General features: G+C 47.6%; 1 long non-coding RNA gene across 1 annotated transcript in view; it reads left to right on the top strand.

Annotated features, from left to right (window-relative positions):
- LOC142844826 (uncharacterized) overlaps positions 1-19,700 on the top strand; it is a 71,457-nt gene extending 51,757 nt beyond the window's left edge. The window contains exons 2-3 of the long non-coding RNA XR_012909780.1: positions 18,047-18,186; positions 19,396-19,700. This is a non-coding gene — a long non-coding RNA (uncharacterized LOC142844826). The remainder of the gene's footprint in view (positions 1-18,046; positions 18,187-19,395) is intronic.
- The last annotated feature ends 3,006 nt before the right edge of the window (positions 19,701-22,706 follow it).

Below are 22,706 nucleotides of genomic sequence, written 5' to 3'. Positions count from 1 at the left end.
AAAGAAAGAAGCATTTGGCAGCGTTGTGAGGAGGCAAGGAACCTCTTGAAACCCTCCATGTCTGAACAACACTCTCAACTGCCCTTGGCTGGTCAATCCTTGACCTGTGTCCCAGAGCAAAGCCCTGTGAGGAGCCCTGGCCGCAGGACCCAGGCTCACTGCGGTCTCAGCTAGTCTAGAGCAGACAGACAGACTCCTGAGCGTGGGAATAGAGGCTTGCTGATAGAAATCGTGAGTGTTAGGGTGGCTCATTAAGCAACCTATTATGCAGCAATAGCTCACTGGTGTCTGTAGGACTGCCAAGAGGCTGTCTAAAGGAAAACAGCCCGCTCTTACTCAAGTCACTCCAAAACAACCTAAGTGAGAGACAATGAATGACCGTGAGGGACACCCTCCCTACACAATGGCCTTCCCACCGTTACCCACCGTCAGTTCACACAGAAACCCTGCCTCCGAGAGTGAGCGTCGCTGCATGAGTGTGGCCATCTCCCAAGGCACACGTGACTCCTTCATCTTAGCCCTTGACTACTAGTCAGCTCCGACGTAAGGATCCAGGGCTGAAGCCTGCGTTGAATCTGTGTTTGCCTGCTTCAATCTTTATGTGTTTAGACCAAGGCAAGGCAAGTGCTTCCCTGGTCTCATCCGGCGTCTGTGCACAAAGAACAGGGCAGAGCACATGGCTGTAGGCACACAAAACCCCAGGATGTGTCAGGCATGGCGGGGGACGAAGGGGATCTGTGGAGAGCCTTTCAACTAGATGACTGTTGCTTCCCGCCACTGGGCCCTCTTGCTAACTTTCTCCCTCAAATACTGCTCTTGGTAACTCATTCAGAGCCAGACCAGAACTCTGCGAGGAACACCAAGTCATCTCTGCTTCCCCCTCTGCTTCTTAGTTAAGCATCTATTCAATTTTTCTTTCCTTGGCTATCTGTCCTCAGATATGCCTGTTAGGGGAAGAAAATGCCAACTAAATCTGTTTACCCTCCCTCTCGAGCCATCTCCTTCCCCCTTCCTTTCCGCTCCTCCCTTCCCCCTCCCCTCGTTCCTTTCTCAGTCTCGTCCCTTGCCTGAGACTAGTTCTGTGTTGGCCCAGATGGATCTGAATTGGGGATTTCATGGAATCAGTGTGACAGAGAGGAGCTCACCTGGTGAGTGGCTGTCGTGGTCTATTCTGGGCAGGGCCACCCTGTCATCCTCTGTACCTTGAACACTGCACACAGTCTCAGAGTACACACAGGCCTCCGAAGCTGGGGGTTGACTGATTGCTTCAAATAGCACTTTTAACCCAGAACAGAACACTTATCATAACAATCATAATGAAAATCAAGTTCAAGGGACCAAGATTTTTTTCTTGGTGTTTCCAAGGAGCACATTGAAACAAAACAGCCAGTTAAGTAGACGCCTGATGTCACCTCTGCAGCCTGGGTGCCCTCCCCATGCGACACTTCTGTTTTCTGGCCCTTTTACTTCCTTGAGTGAAGAGTCCAAACCTGTGGTTTTCACCTGCCTCTCTGCTCTGTCCCATCCTGGCTGCCTGAGTAAGGTGGGAACTGGCAAAGAAAGCCCAAAGCAGCAGAGGAGCCCAAAACAGACGTCTGAGGCCTTAGCTCACTCTAGCTGTGCGACCTTGGGCAAATTACTGGGCTTATTATTTCCTTAATTGTATAAAAAGCACAGACAGACAGACAGACAGACAGTGAAGATTAGCAGCTGTGAGGGGCTCCAGTGACCAGTGTGGAGCGGAGCCCCCAGGAGAAAGCAGGACCTCCACCTCTACCCTGTATGAAAGCACAGCAGGCCACTCTTACTATTTCTTTATATTTACGTCATTTCCTTAACCATACAGAAAGGCTGTGTGCTGGGTTTGGCAGCGGAGGCCTGTGATCGCAGTCCTGGGGAGGCTGCGGCAGGAAGATCGCCTTGAGTCTGAGGCCAGGGTGGGCCTCAGTGAGTCCCAGGACCACCGAACTACAATGGTGCAGGGGATGGGGAAAGAAATGAAGATAAAAATAAAACAGACTGTTGGTTTACAGTTTCGTGTATTTGCTTACAGACCAGGGGAGCTTCCACGGGGCAGGAAGATGACAGCGAGCTGAGGCAGCAACTTGGCACACGTGGTTCTTTTGTGCTTTTTGTCTTTTTCTTTCCTTGTTTTTGTTTGTTTCTTTTTTTGTTTTTCCTTGAGATATGCTTTTTCTGTGTAACATCTCTGGCTGCCCTGGAACTTGCTTTGTAGACCAGGCTGTCCTCGAACTGACAGAGATCCAATGTCTCTGCCTCCCAAGTGCTGGGATTAAAGGTGTGCACCACCATGTCCTGCTAGCACGTGTGCTTTGATAACAGAGTCATAAGTCTGAGGGCTCTGAGACTGAATGGTACTTCATCTCTGATTCTATTTCACTGTTGAGGCTTTTTCAAAAATATTTATTTATTTATTTATTATATATACAATATTCTGTCTGTGTGTATGTCTGCAGGCCAGAAGAGGGCACCAGACCTCATTACAGATGGTTGTGAGCCACCATGTGGTTGCTGGGAATTGAACTCAGGACCTTTGGAAGAGCAGGCAATGCTCTTAACCACTGAGCCATCTCTCCAGCCCCACTATTGAGGCTTTTGTGTGGCAGCAAGGAAGGCATTTACAGCATCTTGGAAAAGAGTGGTGTGCTGTGCTCTTGTATTGGGTGGAGGTCCTGCTTTCTCCTGGAGCTCTATCTACACTGGCCATTGGCGTCCATCCTCACAGTTGCTAATATTTCCTGGCTGTCTATCCATTTGTTCTTAGATACTCAAGATACTTAGATAAACAAAATTCCAGAGATCTCTCGGGACATCTCTAGTCCTCTTGCCTGTACAGGTTTTTACAGGTTGTTAGCAAATCCCACCTCTGGGTACCCATTCTACTTCACTTACATCTGTCAAGCGGTCAGCTGAACACACTGCATGTACCGTCTATAGCAGTGGACACGATGTCTTCCAGTTCGTCTTTCTGGTCCTTAGTCTTGAGTTCCACATCCAACATGAACACAGTGCTTGTAGGTGGATGGCTGGGTAGATAAGATGACACTTCATTCTCACCTCACCTCCCATCTTTACTCTACAAACGAAAGTTGGATTCTTTGGTCAGCTTTATAGAGAAAGGGACAAAGGACGGTGGATTATGCACAGGTCTGGAGCTCCAGGAGAGCTGGAGGAAGATTTGTAAATTCTTAGCAGATATATAGAAGTTATACGTCAGGTGGATCAAGCTAGTGGATAATCCATAAGTGACTACTTGCAGGATAAACTGAGATCACAGAGTAGAACCATGAACCAAGGAATGGGATGGAAATGCATCCCAAAGCATCACAGTTTGAGAAGCCCATGGGAAAACAGGAAGCTGTGGAGAAATTTCCTTCCTTCCATCCTAGAAGAAAACTTGGAAGTTCTAAATGGAGACTCATTAAAACTCAGGAAGTAAACTCACAAATCTCAGGAGGTCCCTGAAACTTACAGGATTCATGGGGCCCCTCCCTTCCACTTCAACTTCTCCAGCTGCCCACAGATCATGCAGAAAACTCCAGGGTCTAGTTTTCAAGAGCTGTTACCCGTGCTGGGATAGACTTTTCAGGGCTATAGCTGCCTTGAGTCATCCATGTTCCTGTAAGTAACACCTCACTCACAACTCTTGTAAATTAACCCCAGTAAACTCATGGGTTCACCAACTTGGATTTTGCTGGTATTGTTACTTTAATCTGTTATCAGTTTCTATCTGAGGTGAGGAGATTTTTTTTTCCCTTCCCAGGAATAGTGTTATGCAACAGAATATGTCACAAATGAGATTGGAAAGGAATAGAAGGCAGGAAGGCAGGAAGGCAGGAAGGCAGGAAGGCAGGAAGGCAGGAAGGAAGGAAGGAAGGAAGGAAGGGAGGGAGGGAGGGAGGGAAGAAAGAAAGAAGGAAGGAGGTAAGGAAGAAAGGAAAGAAGGGAGGAGGGAAGGAAGGAAGGAAAAGCAAGCTAAAGCTAGAGCATAGAGAAGGAATGCTGATGAACACCTAGGACTCTGATAGTCTCCCAGTCCAGAGTGTTCCTGGCAGGTGTAACTCCTCGTGCAATGTGAATGAATGACATGCTGAGTCACGCCTGCAAGGGTGGCAGATATGAGCTTAGGAAGGTCATTTGGGGCAGGGGCAAACGTCTAAACAATAGCCTGAGTGTGAGGTCGCTTCTGGCAGCGGGAGCTGGAAAAGAGAGCCTGGGGCCCTGACTTTTTGCACTCAAAGCATCCCCCGGGGGATGGAGGAGCTACTTTTAGCCTGGTGCTGTTTCAGGGCACAGCCTTTGAGTGAAACAGGACCCACTGTTCTCATCAATGCCAGCTTTGACTGGGGACTGGCTAAGCCATGGGCCAGGCAGCCCAAGTCCCCACCTGCACAAAGCGGGTGCTCAGACTCTGCTGGCCCGGGCCACCTGCGTGGAGCTTGTTCAAGAGACCTCGGAAACCGTGCCCCCGTGATTCTGAGCTCAGAAAGTATCCATTGTACTGAGCTGCAGGCTTCCAAGCAGGGACCACATGGTCCTTTGAGTAGAAGACATCGATGCTGGTGCCACCGCCCCAGTGAGCTACCGGCTTTGTTCTGAAGAGCAGCTCCAATTCTGTGTGTTCTTGCCAGCTGTCCTGAGGTCTTCCTCTTAGTCCACACTGCCAAACCAAAGGGCAGGAGGTCCTCTGGTCTAGGTTCGAAGGACTGACGATGGAGCTGATGAGATGGGTCAGCGGTTAGAGCTTCGCTGATCTTCCAGAGGACCTGAGTTTAGTTCCCTGCATCCATACGGTCCCTAGCAACTGTCTGTAAATCCAGTTCCAGGGGATTTGAGTCCCTCTTCTGCCTTCAGAGGGCACTGAATCATGTGGTGCACATACAAACAGACAAATACTCATACACATAAACAAACAAATAAAAGGCTAAAGACCCGAGTTTGATCCCCAGCACCCATATAAAAATACTGGTCCAATGAGGACTACTGAGAACTCAAGAACAATGGCAATGGGTTTCTGATCCTACTGCACGCACTGGCTTTGTGGGAGCCTAGGCAGTTTGGATGCTCAACTTACTAGACCTGGATGAAGGTGGGGGTTCCTTGGACTTCCCACAGGACAGGGAACCCTGATTGCTTTTCGGGCTGGGGGGAGACTTAATTGGGGGAGGGGGAGGGAAATGGGAGGCGGTGGCGGGGAAGAGACAGAAATCTTTAATAAATAAATAAATTAATAAAAAAAATACTGGTCCATACTATTGTAATTGGTGAGTTCTAGGTCAATGAGAAACCCTGCCTCAGGGGAGATGGATGGTTCCAGAGGGAAAATATCCAAGATTGTCCTGTGTCTTACACACATACACACACACACAGAGTAAATAAATGTAAGGCAAACAAGTAAAGGCTGGGCAGGGCTGCACGTGCCTGTAATCTCAGTCCTCTGCAGAAACAGGTACAGCGAAGCACCACCTGTCCAAGGCCAACTAGACCTGCTTCAAAGAGACAGACATTTAAAAACCAAAACATAGGGCTGGAGAGATGGCTCAGTGGTTAAGAGCATTGCCTGCTCTTCCAAAGGTCCTGAGTTCAATTCCCAGCAACCACATGGTGGCTCACAACCATCTGTAATGAGGTCTGGTGCCCTCTTCTGGCCTGCAGGCATACAATCAGACAGAATACTGTATAAATAAATAAATGCTTAAAAAAACATAGAATAAACAAAAATAGAAAGCTTTTAGTGTAGTGGCCACCTACAAAGACTAAAGAAGAGTGGGAAGGGGCAACCAAAGAATGACCTTTTTCTGGCTTCCTCTAGCCCCTGCTGTTTAATTTCTCGGCAGCTCTATTGAATCCTAAGAATGGTATCTTCCTTCTAAAAAGGGCCCAAGCAGCTGCTGGGCGACAGGCACAGGTGCTCGTGATGAGCAGGGCACTCGCCAGAGATGGGTGGTTTTCTCCTTCCCAGTGGCTCCGCCCAGGAAGGAACAACACAGAACAAGGAGCTGTCCAGGGCTGCAATCCTATCTGCTACCTCCCTCCTAATCAGACTGGGCCGGACTGTTGAGTGTCCTCATCTGGTCAGTGAAGAGCTTCACACCCACCTAAGAGTAAAAGTGAAGATTCCCTTAAATGGCGGCTGTAAATGATTGGCCTGGGGTGGTAAGTACCCAATCAACATTAATTAGCCCCTGGTGTGAAAGCCACCCACTTTCAAGGCTGTTCCTTCTACGCAAGTCAGGCATAGCCCACAGGCCAGTAATCCTCTTTATAGTTCCTGTTAAAAAATTATACAACCAAGGGCTGGTTCTGAGTCAGGCGGTGGTGGCACACACTTTTAATCCCAGCACTTGAGAGGCAGAGGCAGGCAGATTCCTGAGTTTGAGGCCAGCTTGGTTTGCAGAGTGAGTTCCAGAACAGCCAGGGCTACACAGAGAAACCCTGGAATAACCCAAAACAAACCAAAACAAACAAAGCAAAAACAAGGGCTGGTACCATAGGTCAGTGGTAAAACACTACCGTGGCAAAGCTTGCTCTTCAGCTCTGCAACATGGGGGCAGGAGAAATTGTAAGACAAAGAGGAAACAAGCAATGTAAGATGTAAGGATGTTCTTTGCAAGATAACAATAGATAAAAGAAGCTGGGGTGGAGAGAAAACACAAGGAAGCTGGTGCTGCTGCTTGCCCTGTATAATCTTGGCCACTAGGAAAGCAAAGAAAAGAGGGCCACACGTTCTAAGCCTTCCTGGGCTGCAGAGCAAGTATCTTAGGGAAACCTTACTTTGAAAAATGCCATGAGAGCTGAGGTGCACTGCAGCCGGGGTGCCTTCCCAGCATGCACAAAGCTCTCTGTTCCTCTGGGTACCACACATGTAATGACAAAGGCAAGAAGATGAAGCTGTAGACTCTCTTGACAGATTACAAATTAAATAAACGGCAATTACAAACATAGAGAAGCTTGGGCCTTTGTGTGTTTTTGGTGAGCACATAGCTGCTGTGGCCACCTGGAAACAGCTTGGCACCTTTTCTGTTTTGTTTTGTTTTGTTTTGTTATTTGTTTTGAGACAGGGTCTCACTATGTAGCCCTGGTTGTCCTGGAGCTTGCTATGCAGACCAGGTAGACCTTGAACTCAGAGACCCTCCTGCCTCTGCCTCCTGAGTGCCAGGACTAAAGGTGTGGTCCAGGTCACCCAGCCCACAGCATTTTGTTTAGACAAGTTAAAACAGAGTTACCTGGTGACTAGGCATTTTCAGTCCAGTTAGCTGACAAAGAGAAACAGAAGATACTCACCAAATAGTCACACGAAGACATCTGCTCCTGGTTGCAGATGTCACAATGGCTAAGATTTGGAAAAAACTCACTTGTCTATCGCCTGTGACTAGAAAAGCAAAATGTGATAATCTGTACAAATCAGATCTCATTCACTGGAGAAAAGGGACAAACTAAGGATGCATAGCCATATAGAAAGTTTTTTTTTTTTAAACAAAACAAAACAATTTGCTATCTGGGCAGCGTGATGTATGCAGTCAGAAGGCGGAGGCAGGAAGTTTATGGTTTTGAGAACATCCCGGGCTACCAGGGGAAATGCTATCTTAGTAAAACAAACAGCAACACCACCCCAAACCAAAACGTTGTGCTTAGTGAAAAAAGCCATACACTAATTCTAGAATATACAGAACTATAATTCAGAGAGCAGGGGAACTTTGGGAGGGATGGAATATTTTAAGAGTGGATTTTGGATGACTCAGTGGTTATGAACACTGACTGCCCTTCCACAGGACCCCAGTTATATTGCCCGCACCTACATGGCCACTCTCATCTGTCTGAATCTCCTCCTTTGGGCACAGGGGACACATTGGTAAACAGACAAACATGCTGTAAAACACCGGTGCACATAAAATACATTTTAAGTGGTTTTTGGTGACAGTAATATGTCTATGCATTTACCAGAAGTCATTGAATTATATATCAAGTGGGCAAATTTTATTGTATGTAAGTTGTACTTCAACATAGCATCTTTAAAAGTATTACAAAGATTTTGCAGGAACACAAGTAAATCATATAATATTCCGCTAACTGAAAGGACTAAAAGCTAAGGTAAAACACTTAAGTATTTAACATGCCTCTGTAGGAGTTAGGCTTGCAACTCAGTGGAAGAGAGCATACTTGAGACTCATGCAATAGCACTAAATAAATAAGTCAATAAATTACAAAGTCCATAAAGGTTTACAACCATGGATGAGTGAGTGATTAAAGTCACCATGGCAGGGGGCTGGAGGGCTGGCTCAGCGCTTGCTGCTTCTGCAGAGCAAAGAGTTCAAGACCTAACACCTGTGTTTGGCAGATGGCATCAATGTATGCTGCATGGGATGGGATGTCCTCTTCCCACCTCTGCAGGCACTGCACACGCGTGAATGGGCACTCAGACACACACATACACATGTCAGTAAAGTGAAGAATTTTTTTCTTTTTCTTTTTCTTTTTTTTTTTGCAGAATAGCATTTAATCATGTTCTCTGATATTTAAGTAGATCGAAGCCTGAGGCAGACTCCGGGATGTCTTTAGCTTTGAGGGCTGTGGGGAGAGGACAGTGGCATCTCCAAGCTCTCCAGGTTGTCTTTGCTAGATGGCTTTACAGACATGAGCTCACTAATCCTTGGCAATCCTTCAAGCAGGCAGAGAATGGCGTGCCTCTCCCACCTTGCTTATTCTGGTTCATTTAGAGATGTGCACTTTAAATTAATGATGAAGACGTGAGGTGCAGCCTGTCGCAATCGTATTTCCATACATTGTAATAGACACATACACGGGGCAGGGGCTTCAAGTCAGCCCCTCCTCTCTCCCACTCCCATTCTTTTCATAGCTGAAGAGAGGGGAGTCAGGTTGTTTGGGCCTTTATACCATACAAATGATGCTACTGCCTCTGTGGGCTGGAATGTGGAATGTGTTTTTCTCAAGTTGTCTGGACAGCACAAATGAAGGCTTGGGCACCGTTTATCCACCGGCTGGATAGCTCTTCACCTGGCTTTGGGTAGGGTTGACTTTTTCTCCATCATTTTTAGAGGTGAGGTGCTGTGTCCCTGGTGGCGAAGGGCGTCCTTGTACTGTGCGTGCTGTCCCCGGAAGAAAACGCTCCATCTGTCCTTAGCTGTCAAGGGCATCTTGAGGTCGCCAGGCCTGGTACTGTTTAGAATCTTCACCTCCTTCCCTTTCTTCCCTCTGAATACCTTATCCCCCCACCTTCTCTGTGCCACCTGCTCTTTTCAAACTGTGCTGATACTGTGTTTGTGCTCGAACAAATATCAGAGTGTGGAGCAATCCACTAGTTAGCCATGGAGGCCAGGCAGTGGTGGCACACATCTATAATCCCAGCACTGGGGAGATAAGAGGCAGAAGGATCTCTGTGAGTTCAAGGCTACCTTGGGCTATGCGAGATTGATCCAGTTTACAAGAGAAACAGAGTCAGGCAATGGTGGTTCACAATTTTAATCCCAGTACTTGGGAGTCACAGGCCTTTAGTCCCAACACTAGGGAGGTGGAGACAGAAAGGGATATGGCTGAGCAGAGAGAGGAACATAAGGCAAGAGGAGACAGGAGTTCGGGGCATTCAGTCTGAGCATTCAGTGCGAGGACTTGGAGAGACAGGATACCCCATTCAGTCTGAGGATTTCGAAGAGATAAGAACTCGTGGCTGGCTGTTGTGCTTCTCTAATCTTCCAGCTTTCACTCCCTAATATCTGACTCCAGGTTTTTATTATGAAGACCAATTAGAATTTGCACTGCATCAAATTGTATTGTGAAAGCCAAGATCACCGTTGTCTTTTGGTGCAGTATCAGCTGTGAATTTACCAAAGTTGCCTAACAATCACCGCAGACGGGGTGACTTAACCAACAGATTTACTTTCCCTGTTCTGAAGCTGGAAAGCCATGTTTGAATTGCTGCAACATTGATTTCATTCTGAGCTCACTATGAGGACATCTACATACAAGTGATAGAAGCACAATTTAGCCCACAGCAGCGGTGGTAGAGACAGACTCCTTCTTGGTACTTTCTATATTCAAGACACTAGGCACCCCAGCATCTGTCCCTTGGCCTTTGGAAAGCCTGCAATCTGTCCTCTGCACATTGGCTGATAAAGGAGCCAAGGCTTAAGGAGGCCGATCCACCTTCTAAGGTGCCGCCAGAACCACGCACTGAAGTGCTGTGCCCCCCACCTGGACCCTGACTTACGCAGCTCACAGAGACAGACAGCCAATGAACACATGGTGGGCCACAGGGCCCTGAGACATCTCCCTCAGTCCCGCCTCAGGCAGAGGTTGGGAAACTCACAGGAACCTGCATGGCACAGTGTCAGAGAGCAGAGTCCCGAAAAGCGACCTCCATTGTCTCCTAAGCTGGCTCTGTCAAGAGGGATTTGATCAAGCTGCAAACCGGAACGTTTTAAAGACAGAAGCTGAGATCATGCAGTCAGGAACCTGAGAGACTTTGACAAACGATCTTGCTCAAACGCATTGTTTCCCAGATGAGGAAAGAAAGGCGGAGTGAGAGCAGATTTGCACTTGATTAACCATGCACCATTATTCTGGGCTCTGCGGTGTAGTTGTCCAGGTCTGCCTTTTTCTCACACATTCTAGGGAAGCTAGCAGACTGTGATAGGGCAGTACAGTTAAATGCAGTTCTTCAAAGTCACCCAACAACTTCTTTTTGTTTCTCTTTGACCTTTCTCCCCTCTGTAACTCAAGCAAAGAAATGAAGTTTTTTTTTGTTTTTCTTCCACGGCCAGGCTGAGAAGCATAAGGCTAATTTTGTAATATCCCCAGGAAAGCAAGCACAGAAGGGGCTTGCATTTAGAGACCCACAGCTCCTGGCACAGCCAGGCAAGGTGCCAGGTCGTGCAAGCAAACCTTGGAAAATCACAAATAATTGAGAAGAAGCTCAGGGCGTGATCAGAGCAGCTTTTGGAGACACTATGATAATGACTAGCTCAGGATTGATTAGCCAGTTACTGACAGCGCCAGCACCCACAGGCCCGCTGCCCAGACAAATCAGGCATCCTCAGCCAGGTTTCCCTGATTCCCAGAAAGCTCCCTAGAGTCTGGGGTTTACTAAGGTACACCCTGCACCCACTCACAACTACACAATATCTACTTAGCTTTTTTTTAAAAGGCCAATGTAATAGTTATGCATTTCAATTAATTTTAGAAAAGCTGAGCTCCTCAAAGCTATAAATTCACAGATAAAATTTGCTTGGGAGAAACTAATAATTTTATTCAAAGATAATTGATTCGGGTAAAAGAAGTGATTTAATTTAGGAGAAAAAAAATCAGGAGACTGAATTCATTGCTCAGCAGTTGAGAGCACCTACTCTTCTTGCAAACAGTCCAGGTTCAACTGTAACTTGATCTTGGGACAGGGTCTCACTATGTAGCCCCAACTATCCTGGAACTCACTCTGTAGACCAGGCTGGCCTCAAACTCACAGAGATCCACCTGCCTCTGCCTCCAGAGTGCAGGGTTAAAGGCGTGAGCCGCCACCCCCCCTTAGCCATGAGACTACTCTATCTCACAGCCCTGGGGCTGCCCTCTTCTGCTGGACAGACCAGGCGCATCACAATGTCTTTAGAGTCAAACGGAGCTTCCCCCCTCCCGCATTGTCCAGTTGTCATGGGAACAGTGTCTTGAGCGTTTACTGATGGACTCTGTGTTGGTGCTGAAATGATGACGGAGAAAGGCCCCCAGTACGGTGTTGTGGCAGTGTGTCACCTATCCTCTCCCAGGCTTTATCTGGAAATTGGCAGATTGGACAGGGACCAGTCAACACTTGCTCTCCACAGCCGCTGTTCTGACATGTTTACCGTGAACAAATATGTTCTGTTTTTATAGGGTGAATAATATCCTGAGAGGACGCTTTACACTTTTCATGGCCCAGTTTGAACTGGTCCCACATAGCCTTAATTTAAATTATTCCCGTCTTTATTTAAAATGCTTCATTGAATCTTCAAAATACACAAAGTCGTTCACAAAGTTGGTTTTCTGTTGAGTATTTTCCCCCGCAGGAGTCCCTTTCATCTTCACACCACCCCCGTCTTAAAGATTTCCACCTGGGGCCTCTGCAGCCAACTAGCACAGGCTTCACCCCACCCCTCAGATTGGAAGTGGGCACCAGATCCAAACTGGGCCTGGACTCCAGAGCCCCCTCCTTAGCAGTCCACAGGTAATATATCCGCCCTCACACTGCTTAGACAGATGTGTGGAAAACTTCATCTGAGACACTGCCAAAGGAATATTCCAGAACAAATTGGAGCGGTGTGAACTCAGCCCTGGCAGGAACAAGTTACAGGCAGTCTGTAGGCGACTTTCAGAACCCACTGTCGGAGAGCCCTTCTGAGATGCTCCACCCTCTCTGGCTTGGGTGCAGTTTACTCCAGCTTCCAAGTCTTCCCACCAAAAGCTGTTTAGGTCAGAGGCCATGGCTGGGTAGTGGCTGGCAGTAGAGGAACCCAGAGGAAGTGGGACTTCAAGCTCCGGGGAAGGATTTCAAATGTGGGTGCTCACTCACCTGACTACCCAGCCTGGTACTCCTGCTGGATTTCCATGTTCTTGCTCCCCTTCCACTCAAGAGACCTGACTCTGGGTGGAAGCGCCAGCTTTTGGCTCTCCTTTGATCCTAGCTGGCTCTCCTCCCTCCATTCCCTCTCTGTCTCCACTCAGTTCTGTTCAACCCCCTTCACTTCTGTCTTCTCTCTCTGCTCTCATGGCTTAACCTTCTCTTCCCACTCCTAGTACAACTGGAAAGCAAATCAGAGAAGGCCTTAGTGCTAGCTCAGGAATTTCTCTTCATCTACTTGAAGACAGCCGCTTCAAGTCACTCCGGTCTCCTCAGAAGGGCAGCTTTCATGTGTAGATACCAGGTCTTCTTCGAGAGGAAGCACCTTGTAAGGAAATCGAGGTGGTGATGTAACTATTGGAGTTTCTCTTCTTTAAATGGAACGGAACAATGTGGTGGCTCACTCCTGTATCCCAGAACTGGTGAGGGGGAGGTAAGAGGATTGTGAGTTCAAGGCCAGCCTAGGCAGCATAGCAAGAGCCCGTCATAAAACAAGACTTAATAAAACAGAACAGAACACTGGGATAAGAAGGTGTGGGAAATGTATTTCAAAGGCTGTACTTGGTGTTTAAGAATGGATTCTATATTTTAGTATTATCATTACGAAGTCGGAAAGTCCGGCTGGGCATAGTGGCACATGGCTCTAATCTCAGCATTTAGGAGGCAGAATCTCTATCTACATAGTGAATTTCAGGACAACTGAACTACAAAGTGAGACCCTGTCTCAAAAACAACAAACAAAACAAAAGAAGGTAGAAGTCTCTAATCTTTCTTGACCAATCGATACTTCTGCTAAATAGGCAAGAAACCAGGTGCCAGAGTCTGGACCCTATGAGAACTGGGCTCTCAAGCTCAGTCAGTCCATCCACAGGCTCAGAGTCTTGGCGTGGAGTCGGCATGGAATCCACGAGAACCAGGTTCTCAAGCTCAGTCAGTCCATCCACAGGCTCAGAGTCTTGGCGTGGAGTCGGCATGGAATCCACGAGAACCAGGTTCTCAAGCTCAGTCAGTCCATCCACAGGCTCAGAGTCTTGGCGTGGAGTCGGCATGGAATCCACGAGAACCAGGTTCTCAAGTGCAGTCAGTCCATCCACAAGCTCAGAGTCTTGGCATGGAGTCGGCCTGGACCCGATGAGAATCAGGCTCTCAAGCGCAGCCCATCCACAGACTAGTAATCTTGGCATGGTCCAGGTCTGTACCTGAGCTAGACTGTGTATCTCTCAGGGGTTCAGCCAAGACATCCTGAAGAAGCAGAACTTGAGTAAACTTGTAGATTTGGCTACTGGATAGCCATTTGTAGACAATAAACAGAAATACGGAGCAGAGACAAAAAAGGGGAACGGAACAGAGGCACGTAGAAGGGGACCGTACTATGAAAGGAGGGTTGCAAATATCACAAGAGCACTGGAGAGCTGTCTGCTCTTGAGGCTGACTTCCTACGGGTCCCACGCACGTGGGCACCCCCAATAAACCCCACTATTAAGTGAGTCTTGGCTCCAGTTTAGAAGCACCTTGGCATCTAGAAGACAGTGTGTAGAGACTCTTACATGGGAGCCCCAGAGTTCTTCCCGGGCAGGATGGGTGGTGGACCCTCCTCAGCACCATCTTAGAGAACTTATGCCCTCTTCCTTCAGCTCTGCATCAGATGCTTTGACCTAGTGTCTTCTTTACTGCTTACATTCTCTGAAGAGACAAGTTTGCGGGCCTGGAGAAGTAGTTCAGTGGTTAAGAGCTTTTGCTGCTCAGAGGAGGTCAGTTTGGTTTCCAGCAACCATGCTGGGCGGCTCACAATCATCTGTATCTCCAGCTCTAAGGGATCCAACACCCTCTTCTGGCCTCTATGGGGACTTAAACTCATATGTCACACAGACACATGCACATGAATAAAAAAAATATTTTTAATCTTAAAAAATACCTTTGGAGGTTTTTTTCACTTAATGAACAAAATGGGTTTGTTTGTTTGAATTGGCAATAGCTGTTTTGGGGGGAATAAAAAGGACAAACTATTTCATAATATTATTATTTTTTTCCTCAAGATTTCAAGATTCCTAAGAAGTACCTGCCTAAGTCACTGTGCTGTTGCTGCTGCCAAGAGACACCAGGGCCATGGTAATTTTTTTTTTTTTTTTTGGAGACAGGGTTTTTCTGTAGATTTGGAGCCTGTCCTGGAACTCACTTTGTAGACCAGGCTGCCCTCGAACTCACAGAGATCTGCTTGCCTCTGCCTCCTGGTGCTGAGATTAAAGGCATGCACCACCACCGCATGGCTGCCACACAGCTCTTATGAAGGAAAGCATTTAAGTGGGGGCTTGCTTACACTTTCAGAGGCAAAGTCCATTATCATCAAGGCAGAGACTATGGCGGCTTATAGGCTTAGTACTGGAGAAGCAGCTAAGAGCTGCACCCTGATCAGGAAGGACTGGGCCTGGCATGAGCTTTGGAAACCAAAGCACCCCAGTGACACCTTCCTCTTTTTTTAAAAAAAAAAAGATTTTTTAAAAAATATTTATTTATTATGTATGCAATATTCTGTCTGTGTGTATTCCTGCAGGCCAGAAGAGGGCACCAGACCCCATTACAGATGGACGTGAGCCACCATGTGGTTGCTGGGACACTGAGCCATCTCTCCAGCCCTTAAAAAGATTTATTTATTAATTATGTATACAGTGTTTTGCCTGTATGTATGCTGCAGGCCAAAAGAGGGCACCAGATCTCATTACAGATGGTTGTGAGTCACCATGTGGCTGCTGGGAATTGAACTGGGGACCTCTGGAAGAGCAGTCAGTGCTCTTAACCTCCGAGCCATCTCTCCATCCCCCAACACCCTCCCTCTTATAAGGCCACATGGACTCCAACAAGGTTACTGTAGGTAGATTTTTCTGTCCCGCCAACCAGCTTCCCAATCACAACTCACAGACTTATTAATTATGAAAGTGCAGCCAATAGCTTTTGCTTGTCTCGCTGGCTCTAATAACTTAATTAACCCATTTCTATTCACCTATGTGCTGCCACGTGACTCGTGACATTTACCAGCCCTCCTGCCTGTCTGTCTCCCTCCCCGTCTAGCTGGCGACTCCACCCTTCTTCTTCCCAGCATCCTCTATGTCTTGCTCTCAGTCTATACCTCAGGTGCCTTAGTAAAAACGCATCTTCACAGTGTACAAAAAGGTTATTCCACAACAGGTCACAACCTTCTAACCCTTCTCAAATAGCAGCAGTCACACCAGCCCTGCCTCAGGGATTTTAATCGGCCACTCCCCCTTGTTATGGTTTTGGTCCCTTTAAGGGACAGGAAAGCACAACACCCCTAACTTCACAAATAAAACAAAGCAGGACTATGATATAAATGAGCTACATTGCCCTAGAAAATGCCCACAGTCCTCTGCCTGTAGATACCCAGCTGCTGAGGGTGTAGCCAGGGCGAGGGTGAAGGTCAGCCGTGTCTCTGGTGGGTGGGTGGGGGCATTATCCATGAGTGTTTATGTGAGTAGGAAGCCACCTAAGGGAAGGTGAAGCGGTCCAGTTTTGGGGTCTGAGGTAATGATCAGACTCTATGAAGGGTCTACTTGGTTCTCACTTAACATCTTTAATAACCCAAGGCCTGCACCTGCCTTGGAACAGTTTACTTTCTGAATGAACGAACCAGTTGTCTGTGCTCAGGCCTTAGCTCTGCCACCTACCAGACATAAGATCATGAGCAAGTTCTGGGGTCTCTCTGTCCTCTGCAACGCGTGTCGTGGGCATGCTTGCTTCTGGGTTGGGATGGAGATTAAACGAGCCGGTGTCCGAGCCCTGATCATGACGCACTCAGCCGCTGAGCACGGGTTACGGCTTTGACTTTTTGTTTGTTTTATTTGGTCTGGTTTTTCAAGATAGGGTTTCTCAGTTTAGCCCTAGCTATACTGGAACTCACTCTGTAGAGCAGGCTGGCCTTGAACTCACAGAGATCCACCTGCCTCTGCCTCCTGAGAGCTAGGATTAAAGGCATGTGTCATCACTGCAGGGCAGACTGTTCTGAATTTTTTTTCATTCATGACATTTGGAATTTCGGGTAAATGGTCCATGAAAAGCTATCTCCGCTGGGTTGCTGTATCGGCAGCCTTTTTGCTACTAGCAGGAGTCCACGGCAGTTAGTTTTGAGTTGGCTTGTCTGTTTCCTGCCTGCGGGATTGCGAGATCCTCTGCTTGGCTAGAATTGACTGTAAGCAGGTAAGGCACTTCTCTCCTGTCCTGAGAGAGCGCAGGCGCCCACTGGTTTGAGCGCTTCGGAACTCCCGCCTCTCCTAGCAAACCAGGAAGTGTCTACCCCTTGAAAGGAGTGGGCTAAATGCCCCTCCCCCCGTGAAAAGAAATGAGAAAGAAGGGGACCGAGATTTTAGAAAACGAACTTGTAAATAAAAGTAAAAGATAAGTGACTTGGAGATTCTCGAAGAGCTTGGAGTTGCCTTAGCCAAGTTCCCCATTATATTATAATTCTCATGTCAAAGATAATGCGAGTTTGGGTTCTTCCCTCTCATCAGCCAGGCATACAGTGCAGGGGAGTTCACGTCACCATAACCTCACCCCCTTCTTTTTGCTTTTATGGTTTTTGAGGCAGGCTTCTGTAACTCAGGCTAGCCTCAAACAATATAGCCAAGGATTTCCTCAAACTTCTGAGCCTGCTTTCACATTCCAGTGCTGAGGGATTACAGGCTGGGTGTGGGGTGTGGTACTGGGATGGACCCAAGAGTGCTAGGCAGACACCCTACAGCCCCCTAATGCCTCTGAATGAAGGAAGTCATATTATGTCTATAGATTCTGCACTGTTACCGTATTACACACACACACACACACACACACACACACACACACACACACACTACCCTAGTCCCCTAATCTCTGGTTTCTTTAAAAGAGAAACTGTTTATTTTCAACTACTTTTCTTTAATTAGGCTTTATCAGAAACCGTCCCTCCCTGCTCTTCTCTAGACCGAGTGGAATCCAGGGCCTTCCTCATTTAGGATAGAATTACTCAGAAGAATTCGAACCCGAGTCCCAGGATAATATTTGTAACTTTCGAAATCCGCACGTTAGCTACAATTTATTGAAGAAAAGGATCCTTCTCTTCTGCAGCAACTCTGAGAAGAAGAACCATGTTTAGCTCTGAGAGGAAGATAGCCTCTCAAGTTTTCCACAGAAGCCTCACTTCTTTAAAATGGAATTTAAAAAAAAGTCAGAAGAGGAGAAGTATGGCATTTCAATTCTATTATCCTTGTCATTTTATACTGGTCTGGAGTTTCTCAAGCTTTGAGACAGAAAAGACAAAAAAAAAAACCCACACATTTATTTTAGACCTTTTTTTTCCCCTTAAGTTCTGAATGCCTTTGCAGTCTCTTCCGCGAGTTGTCTTCAGGGAACTATTTATTTTGCTTCTTTACCTTGCAGACTGCTAACGGCTCCCAGCCAGGGCTCAACCCAACCGTCTTGTGCCCTGCAGTCATCACCGGCTTTGAAAGAAAACCGATTCTCTGGAATGCCGTGCGTGCACATGCCTGTCGGGGCAGCAGGCCCCACCTGCGGAGCAGGTAAACCAGATCCCACCGCGGCCTCTCCAGCCGCATTCCAGCCCCGCAAACCCTTCCTCTCTAATTGTTACCTGTCAAACAGGTCCACCAGGCACTTGGGGCTAGGCCAAACGTGCGCATGTTCCCACGAAACGCTAAACCTGCAAACCTTTGACCTTTCCGTAGCTCCCGAAAACCCCGCGATTATTTTCGCCAGGGCTGACGAAGATCCGAAGGATGACTTTTAACTGGTACACGGACTCTCTTTTCTCCTTCCTCATAGATGTTGAAACTAAAGATGAACCTTGTGGGGTTTCTAGACAAGCGCACCAGGGGTAATCCAAGATGACAGGAAAGCCCTTGGGGGAGCCAGGGCTCCTGATGTGAAACCGACTAAATTCTCCTTGGCAATCACAGCCTGCCCACCTTAACCAAAAGGCGAATAGATGGGAACCTGGTGAGTCAGGGGTGAAAATCGCTTTCTTCTCCTAGACTGTGTCCCACGTCTCAGCCCGGAAACTGCTCTATGAAAGGCCTTGGGCAGGTCCCCAGTACTGTCTGGACCTCAGCTGACTTCCCCAGTAATAAACAGGGCTGTCACCCAGGGCCCTGTGCGGCTTTGTTACCGCTGTGGGTGTTTTATTTTGTTTTGTGCTGGACGGACCACAAGGCCTCACATGTGCTGGGCAAGAGCTCTCTCTGCCTGCCAGTAAACTACACCAGTCCCTAGTCCCAATTCTCTCTTCTCTTTCCACTAAACTACACCAGTCCCTAGTCCCAGATCTCTCTTCTCTTACCAACTAAACCACACCAGTCCCTAGTCCCAGATCTCTCTTCTCTTTCCACTAAACTACACCAGTCCCTAGTCCCAGATCTCTCTTCTCTTACCAACTAAACCACATCAGTCCCTAGTCCCAGATCTCTCTTCTCTTTCCACTAAACTACACCAGTCCCTAGTCCCAAATCTCTTGAATGACATCCAGACTGAGGAGTCATGGGGCACCTGGATCAGCTGAGGACCAGGCTTGGGGACTTCCCTCAAGGCCCTCGAGTGGGAATACCCTGGGCTTCCCTTCTTGGGGACATGTGGGTAGAATACAGACTGTCTTAAAAACCATCCCTTCTTCCCTCTGTGTTTCCCCTCAGGATTCCATTCTCTCAAATTGGAAGCGACAGGGTATGCTTGTTTGTTTTGGTAACTGATTCTCAATTGTGTTCTCTCGGTAACAGATCCAAGACTGTGATGCCTGCCTCCTGAATCAAAAGCTTCCTCGACAGCTACAGACCTGGGACCCAGAGAGGAGGCCTGGACGAGTTGGTGACATCTGTCAGTCAGGTTCTTCACTTAGGGGGCTACAGGCAATGGAGAAATCGTAGGCTGGAGACGTCATGATCACAGAAACAAGTGACAAGGAAAGCAGTCTCCAAGGTGGCTCCTAAGACAGCTTCAAAATTCCAGCTTCAGAACACAAGCCTCCCCAATGAGGTTGAGACAGCGTTGGGCTGTCAGGCCAGTTTGCTGGGATCTTTCTCCCCCTTGGGCAGGACAGGTTATGCTACCAGAAGCTCAGAAGCTCAGGATCGAGTCATGCAGAGCAGGAACTGGCACTTCCTGCTTGGTCTGTCCAGCTCAGACTTGTTCACCAGAGTCAAACCTGCTGGGCTGGCTCCGGGGAGAGAAAGCTCCTCGGGGCCCAGAGCCGGCCTAGTGAGTATCCTCCTCCCATCTGCTCCTTTGCAGAGCAAAGGGTATCCTGTCAGAAGGCCTGTCTGACGTATGCTCTCCTTTCTGGGTCCTGGTTTGGAGCTCCCTCCCAGCCCCCAAGGAGTACGTGGCGGCCTGGGATCCATCCTGGTCATGACAGGAGACTGTGTCTGGTGCTATGCATGACCTCTGCAGCCCTCTCGTCTGTGTTTTCTTATTTAACCTCTCTGGTTGTCCCGGGTTATGAGGTGACCAAGCCTGACTGACACATGAAGAGTGTACAGTTTAGAGATGTGGAAAGACTCACCTAGGGGCATTCAGCTAGTACAAGGGTGAGGTCACCTTCTAATCAGGGCGACTCAAGCCTGTGCTTTTTAAGACACTGCTCCAGGTGGTCTCTGCTTATTCTGAGCAGCCAGGGCCTAAACCACTGAACCGTCTCTCTAGCCTTTATTTTGATTTTAAATTATGTGTATTTGTGTATGTCTATGTGTTAGGGGAGGCTGCTTGTCTGTTTCCTGGCTGCCCAGACTCCTGCAATAATCACACAAAAATCTGTATTAATTGCAATACTCTTTGGTCAACAGCTTAAGCATATCTCTGTCTAACTCATATCTTAAATTAACCCATTTCTATTATAATTGTATCTCCACATGTCTGTGGCTTACTGGCAAGATTCTGGTGCATCTGTCTCCTGCAGGCAGCTACATGGCTTCTCCTTGACTCTGCCTACTCTCTCCTCCTCTATCTGCTTGAAACTCCCACCTTGCCCAATTCTGCTAAGCCACTGGCTGAAACAGCTTTATTCATTAACCAATAAAAGCAACACATAGACAGAAGGACCTCCCACACCAGCTAAGAGCTTGGGCTATCTGTTCTTGCAGAACATGAGAAAGGCAAATGAGATAGGTTGTCTTTTCTAGCAGAGGGGTAAATGAGACAAAGGAGGCATCTATGTGTGGGTCCCAGGAACTCAGGACCTAATTCAGGTTGTCAGGTTTGTTGGCAGACAACTTTGCCTGCTGATCTGGTTTCCCGGCACCTACACGGTGTTCACAACAATCTATAACTCAAGTTCCAGGGGATCTGATGCCCTTTTCTGGCCCCCTCGGCACCAGACACATACATGATGCACATACATACATATATACATACATATATATACACACACACCAACAAAACTCTCATACATCCCAAAACAAGTAAATAATCAAAAAAATCTTTAAGAAAAAGTAAAGTTGTTTTTATTGCACTGTGTGGTGATTCACACCTCCAATCCCAAGACTTAGATGGGGGAGGAGTTCAAAGTCATCCTCCACCCTGGAGAGAGCTACAGATCGAGACTGGGGTGCCTGAGTCTCTGTCTCCAACAAAACAGAAACCCATTTCTTATGCTGGCAAACTTTCAAAAGCCCTTCATCAACTGTGACAACAGAGGAACACTCTGCCTGTGTGTCGTGCGTTCCAGGACTTACAAAAGGCTTTCTGAGATACAAAGTAAATCACAGACACTGCTATTTCCCTCCAGTATTTACATTAAGGCCAAAAGCAGTGGGCAAGCGCAGGAGGGTTGGGGCGTAGGGTCAGAGACGGTGTTTTGTGAAGGACACACAAGGCGGTGCATCTAAAGAAGTGAGCAGGGGGCTGGAGAGATGGCTGCAGGCCGCGGTTGAGGCGTCGCCTCTGCCGGGCGCTGTAGAGCTCCATCAGCTGCTCATAGGACATGTCCAGCAGCTGGTCCAGGTCCACGCCAGGGTAGGTGAACTTGTGGAAGGTCCGCTTCTTCTTCTGCTCCCCTTAGGCCATCTTGACGGTGACTCGGAAAGGGCCAGGGTTTCTCTTTGTAACCACCCTGACTGTAGTGAAACTTGATCTGTAGCCCTGGCTGTTACTGAACTCACAGAGATCCACCTGCCTCTGTCTCCCTAGTGCTGGGATTAAAGGTGTGAGCCACCATTGCCCTGCCCTGCCGTGAATATATTTCTAAAGACATAAATACACCTTGCTCAGTCTTTATCATGTCACTTATGTGTGTGTTTTCAGGGCTGGCCATTGCCTGATCCTTTAAACTGACTTTTGGTTTGGGGTTTGCTTAGCCTGGAAGAATTTCAGCTAAAGATCCAGCAGCGTGAGAAGTAATGTAACCGTTGACATTTTAGAAACAGTCAAGAAGGCCCGGAGGATGTTGCAATTGCATCTGACACTGCTCAGTGGTTCTCGTGGGAAACTAGCCCTTCTCCTAAAATCCAGTCTGAAAGGATTCTGGGGTTAAATAAAACTAAGACATCAAGATTCTTAACCATTTTTCTGGAATGAGGAATATGTTCAGTTTCTGTTTTTTTTCTTCTGTGTTTCATCCAGTGGCCCAGGATGGCCTTGAACTTGCTACCCAGAGGAAGATGCCTTTGTGTCTCACCTTCCTGCCACCACCTCCCAAATTCAGGGATTGTATAGATGTGTGCTGCCATGCCCGGTTTGTTTTGTTTTTCTTAGACGGAGTCTTGCTATGTAGCCCAGGCTGGCCTCAAACTTACCTTGTAGCCTAGGCTGGCCCTGAGTTTCCAGCTGTCCTCTGGCCCTAGTCTTCCACGTGCTGGAAGTGCAGGTGGTGACACCAGCCGTTCACATAGATGGTTGCAGTCCATTGCAACTGTTACAAAAGTCACTAGCTTTTACTGTTGGGATGTGGTAAAATTATCCATTATTTCAAAACACATGAATAACGAGAATTATAATATGAACTGGGCATAGCGGTGCATACCTTTAGTTCCAGCAGCTGGGAGGCAGAGGCAGGCAGATCTGTGAGTTTGAGGTCAGCCTGGTCTACAGAGAGAAT

Source organism: Microtus pennsylvanicus, chromosome 2 (genome assembly GCF_037038515.1).
Source record: "Microtus pennsylvanicus isolate mMicPen1 chromosome 2, mMicPen1.hap1, whole genome shotgun sequence".
Classification (NCBI taxonomy): Eukaryota; Metazoa; Chordata; class Mammalia; order Rodentia; family Cricetidae; genus Microtus; species Microtus pennsylvanicus.
This window is presented reverse-complemented; position numbering and strand designations above follow the sequence as displayed.